This window comes from Hirundo rustica, chromosome 2 (genome assembly GCF_015227805.2).
Source record: "Hirundo rustica isolate bHirRus1 chromosome 2, bHirRus1.pri.v3, whole genome shotgun sequence".
NCBI classification, from domain to species: domain Eukaryota; kingdom Metazoa; phylum Chordata; class Aves; order Passeriformes; family Hirundinidae; genus Hirundo; species Hirundo rustica.
The window spans coordinates 89,847,344-89,853,394 of NC_053451.1; the positions used below are offsets into that span (position 1 = coordinate 89,847,344).

A 6,051-nucleotide genomic window follows, 5' to 3' on the forward strand; every position below is an offset into this window, starting at 1 on the left:
TATATCACAGGTGGAGCAGCATAACTGCAACTGAATGTCAGAAATGCCAAGGCAAAAGCAATAGGATGCGTCAAAGTAAATAAACTCAGCTGATATCCCAACAAGAGGCAGAGGTAGCTGCTTATGCTAACACTGAACTTAACAATAGCACATCCCTACCAAAGTAAGAAGTGGAAAAGCATGGCTGCAAACTGTCTTCATGAGCTTATAATTTTGAGACTGAGAACACTGTTGAGCTAAAAGAACTCTGAACCGCTATAACACCAGGAGTCCAGACAGACAGGCTTACACCCTATCTGTCAGGGCTGAGTTCTGTACATGTAGAAACATATGTGGTCATTCCAGAATTACTTGGAGTGATTCAATCTCCGAGTGAAATATCCAGGTGCCAAATAAAGACTGTTAAATCATAAGCACGTAACTGGGATCTCAGTCAGATGGAGACCCCTGTAACCAAGTCATAAGGCTGCTGAAAGAGTCTGTGAAGTCAATAACAAGGGTAAATTAGCAGTCTCAGATCCTATTCTAGTTAAAAGCAGCCAGTTCTAGCCTGATTAGATATGCAATGTCACAACAGCCAGTGTGATGACACAGAATGTAAAGCAGGGTAAAAAAAATCTGTAAAAGTCCAATCCTTGTTTCTCTTTTCTGATTCTTATATGCTGCTTATTGTAGCACTTAACATATAAAAACCTCATCATTTTTGTATCCTTAATTTTTTTAATAGCATATACAATAGCAATGACATTGTTAGCAATAATATTTAATACAGTTCACATCATGGTAGTCTTATTCTGCTATTGTCAGCATTATAACCTAGAAATTCAGATCTCCTAATTGCCTTGGAGACATCTTTTTACCTTCATCCTTACAACTGAGTGCTGCATTTTTACAGTGCTTGAGATTTTTCAGGCTTTTTACGTGGAGATTCCTCTGTGCATTCTATTTTTTTCTGTCTTCTTTTGAGTACGATAGTGGTCAGATGGAGGATAATGAAGATTTGGCTAAAACATGATGTTGCTCAAAAAAAAGATCATTAATGGGACATGCTGCAGAAGCTAAGCTACAGACAGCTAAGCAAAGTTGTTCACGTAAGGTCATGTGTCAACACGCAGAGTTTATTAATGAAATTTTAAAATTCATTTTAATTTTGTGTAACTTCTCTTAATGTCACCCCAGATGAGATCCATCCTCCTTTCTTCCACTCTTCTTATTCATCATCATGACAATAACATTTTCTCTTTCTTACTGCATTAGAGGAAAAACAGCTTGATTCTCATCAAGCTGTGTGGGTGAAGGGAAAGACAAGTCAGAGATGTGTTTTGCAGAGGGCCATGGCTTCTGAGGTAGATACACACTTTCTAATAACTTTTGTCACCAGGATATGAAAGCTGAAGTTTTGATGTGACTTCTGTAAAGATTTTGAGTATTCCCCTTCATATTTCCCCCTTTCTCTCCTGCAGTTTCACAGTTTCGGAGTGATAAGAAAATCATTGCCATGTAGACAAAGGTGATCTTATAGGTAGAGGCACAGAGATTTCATATCACATTGAGAGGTTTAAATATCAAGATGGAGACCTTGAAGTGGATAAATGTGGCAATTTGCTTCGTTAAGCAGATATTCTGTCATATTTTCCCTCATGTGGAGCTTTTTCAGGCCATACAGCTTAATTTCTAGGTCTGAGTTTCAGTAATGCAGTCTGGAGGTCACTAATGCAGGGATAACTGTATGGTGTGATTACTGTGCCAATTGCCACATAGCTATGACTCCAAGAGAAAGGAGGGAGCAATATGGCTATTTGGACACAGGGTAGCACTAATGAATCAAAAAGGATCTGAGAGCTATAGGCACTTTCCCCCCCAATATTTATATACCAGCTTGATGGAATAGTTGATTTAAAGATAAATAGTTGTGTTAAACTTGTTTATTTACTATATTTATATGGAACAGTTATTATGATAGAATATTAAAAAGTATTTGTCCTTTTTTTAAAATTTCATTTTTCATACATTTCTTAACATTTTGTGCACAAGTTATTCTTACTTTTTTATTTTAGCGGGTACGTGTTCTCATTTTAATTATGTAGGCCTTACATGCAAACCCACTTGGGGATGAAAATATTTTCTCTCTTTGTTTTCCTCTTGGAAAATGTGATGCCTGAAATCATAAACTTTACTGAGAAGTTTCAGTCTGTTATAGCATTAATATATTTTAAAGAACCTTATGGCCATTGCAATGACTGCATTGCATTTCAAAGTCAAAAACATCCTTTCTCACTTTGTTTTCAAGAAGTTAAGTATGTTAAGATTTCTAAAACCTGTTCTGGAGACTTACAGGAGTAAGACACCAAATGACTGAAGGAGACAATAATCTTTCACGTAATCTAATATCCTGTAGCTGTTTATTTCTGATGGGTGCAGAGAAGAAGGGAATTTATTAATTAATAGTAAGAATGCAGTGAGGGTTAGCAAAACTTGTAGAGCCCCATTCAGTACAGCTGGGAGTCTTGATCAGGATGTTTTGACTCATTACTCTGGGCCTTCATCAGCTGATGAAACTAATTATTTTTTCATCAGCTGATTAAGGTTCAAGATAATGAATTTAAACATGCCAGAAGTAATTCCCTCCAGGACTGGAGAGAGGATGTTAAGTTGCTTGCACGTGAATTTGGAAGAAACCACAAGAGGCATAGCTTCCCCGGTTTCATTTTAACTGGTGAAAAAAAGTGAGGGCTTTACACGCACCTCAGAAATAAAAAACAGTCCCAAACTAGAGGACAGAGAAGACTCATATTTCAAGCAGAATAGGAGACGAAACAAGTCAGGTAAAGAAAAAATAGCGAAGTGCAGACACGGGAAGAATTATTGCATGTGGATCAACAGAGAAGTTAGGAAAATATAAATTCCAAGCATTTTTGGCTTATTACTAAAGCAGCAAATACTCTTCAGAATGCTTTTGATCTTTTCTTTCTCTGCCTCACAGTAAATGTATGTAAACATAAAATCATAAAAGTTTTTTACAACAACTCTTTTTACTTCCTTTAAATGTTTACTGTGTTGTAAAGCACTGACTTTGACGAAATAGATCTTTCCATTCAGTTTGAAAACCTTTGCTGTCAGTATATACAAATGCCACTATAAGTTTTCTTTTGGGAAACATTTGAAAGATTTTCTTCCTATTTTTTTTAACACACAGTTTGAATGGGGAGTTTTGTTTGTTTGTTTTCTGACAGAGTTGTGGTTTTAAGCTGAACAGCAGGCGTGAAGGGAGATAGTAAGCGACAAGAAGAACTTGTACTGGGGTTGTAGTCTGGCCAACAGTTCACTGCTCAGTTGCAGTTAATGGGGTGAAAAGTTGTGATAAGGCATGCAATCAGAATAGTTCATGTACTGTTCCTTCAGATAGCTGAATTCAGGGCTTCCTAAACGTGGTTTATTATTACAGAAGTTGAAAAAGGAATAGTCTCAGAATAAGAGCCAAGTTTTTTTAATGTATCCACGGAAATGTCAGCATTATTTTAGCAAGTAATTCATAATATCCATAATACAGAATCTTGTAATTTGTATGTTGCATTTTATGTAGTAACTGGCAAATTATAGTATAGCATGAACTGAAAGTTAAAGATTTGTACTGCATATCATGGCTGTGATCCCAGTGTCTCTAAACCACACGGACTGGAAGTATGTAGCAATTTTAAGTGCAAGCCTCTCTTACCAGAAAAGCAACTGAACTCTTATATGTATGATTAAGGATCACTTCTCTCTGTAAAATGCAACTGATCTTCATGTTTCTAAAATAATCTTCTTGCTGGAGCACTTTGTTACAATTGCATACAAGGTTTTGGAAAAAGGCAAAGTGCTGCAGAACTGGAAACGTTTATTCTTTACTTGTCTCCCCAAAGATATATCTTTCTTGTAACAATTTCTAAACTGTCAGCTTCTCCAGGCACCATCAGTAAGTATATTAGAAAGCAGGAGCTACTACTATTGTGCAATTTACAGTGTGCAATTGAAGCAGAACAATTGTCATACAATCTATAAAGACTAATAAACATCTTCAAAGAGAGGCCTAATTGCTGCATGATTTACTACATGGAGAATACCTTCTTTTTTGTGTTTGGAAGTATTTTGCTGCAGGAGAAACCTTTTTAGCCAGGCTTTTATAGGCCAGTCTTTGCTTTGGTAGCATGCATTTACTAGCTGTATAATTGGTGGCACAGTTCTTCTATCATAAACATTGTTATCAGTTAATTAAACTTGAAATGGAGCTTTGTTCCACAACATGTTTTGTCAGATTGTTTTCCTTATTTATTTATCATCATAAAATTTTATTTTATGACTGGCAGCTTCTCAGCCCTCCAATAATAATATAAATCAAAACAAGATTTTAGTCTTCATGCAATTTCCTTTTGGTCTCAAAATATGAAACCAGATGTTTTGGGCATGCTAAAGATGCTTTTCATCTTTTTTTAGATTCTTTCAATGCAGTCAAAGTAAATGCATTTTTAAAACCAACTTATGAAAGTTAAATTTCCTTTGTTCGCCTGGGTGTAGTCTGGTTTGCATTGATGCAGCGGCAATGAGACCTTCCAGATAACGCACAGAATGCCATTGAAGAATTACACATGTGTGTCTCAAACCTCAGACAGCGCAGTAACTGTATTAATAGCAGATCAGTAGATTTATATTATAGTTTAAAACATTATGAAATCCTTTTTTTTTTTTTTTAAGGGCTTGGCAAACATTTAAAGGAAGGTTGGGCTACAGGACATCTCTGTGTGTATCCTGCAGTCTATATACAGTAAGTGCTAACCTACAGTATTTGTTCACATATCTAGAAGCCTTTCTTCTAAGTTGAAACAGATTTTTTTTATGATGCCTTAACGAATTGTCATCAGTATTTCCTTTAAACAGTGAATCCTTTTTCAGTAGACATTAGATCTGAGCCTAAGGCTATTACTAAAGGACCTAAACATTCCCAGGTGGGCTCCTCTTCAATAATAACAGGAGCCTTGAAGAGATTTACTGATACTGAAAAGAATAAGTAATAAACAGGAACTGAAGCAAAGTGGGACAGTTGTTATGAACATTTGCATGCCAGTCATCAGAACCATCCATCCTATCAAAATAGTTCTGGCTTCTTATGCCTGAAAGTAAATAGAAAGTCTTTAGCGGGCTTGTGCACAGTGGTGTGTAGTGGAGTAGTTTGGGGGGTGTTTTGTCTGCCTTATAGGCAGGGACTGCAGAAGGACTCCTCTGTCAGCCTCCAACTCTCAATTCTGTGCAAGAAGGGAGCAGATATTTCCCATTAACCCTGCTCTGGTCTCAGGCATTAGGCAAATCATAATTTTTATAGCGAGACAATATTCTCGAAGCACAAAACTGTAAGTGAATCTGAGTGCTGCAAAAATTGCAGAAGAGATGCCTGCTTGTGGCATCTGTTAATTCTCTGAGCCTTGTGTGTTCAGAAAAAATATGTAGAGAAGTAGATTTGTTACTGGAAAAGAGTAGAAAAATGGAGCCTGATAAGTTGCTATAAGTCGTTTGTTAGACATAGGAAAATACTTAATTACCTAGGTCTGTATGAAGCTTCAGCTATTTAAGCATGAACTGACAAGTCCTCAATAAAATAACTGCCTTAGGTATCATGATATTGTAAATGATGAGTAGGCCACTTTGCTGGCCATGAAACTTCAGACCTTTTATCCATCTTTCCTCATTTCACTTCTCTGTTGTCTCATAAAACTTCCACTACTGCAAAGAAGCCACAAACATGCAGAGAGATTGCAGATATGTTTTTACAGATATGTTTTTGCAGATATGTCTTTACCTGTGTTAATATGGAAGGATATTTAGATATATATCTTCTATGTGCTCTACTTACAGCCATTTTTAAAACTATGAAATAAAAAGCAAAGAATGTTGCTCACATCTTTTTGCATGGGTTTGCTTGCAACATTTTGTAGATATCACCAAAGTATATGGCTTTCCTTGTAGGAGTGGTTACCTCCTGATTCATTTTGCAAGGTGGTTTCTACCACCCCTTATCCT

The 6,051-nt window shown here is 36.4% G+C and overlaps 1 long non-coding RNA gene across 1 annotated transcript; it reads left to right on the plus strand.

Annotated features, from left to right (window-relative positions):
- Positions 1–2,687: 2,687 nt before the first annotated feature.
- LOC120764737 (uncharacterized) lies at positions 2,688–5,067 on the plus strand. Its single transcript, XR_005704262.1, has 3 exons — positions 2,688–2,825; positions 4,732–4,780; positions 4,899–5,067. It is a non-coding gene; the product is annotated as an uncharacterized LOC120764737 (long non-coding RNA).
- The last annotated feature ends 984 nt before the right edge of the window (positions 5,068–6,051 follow it).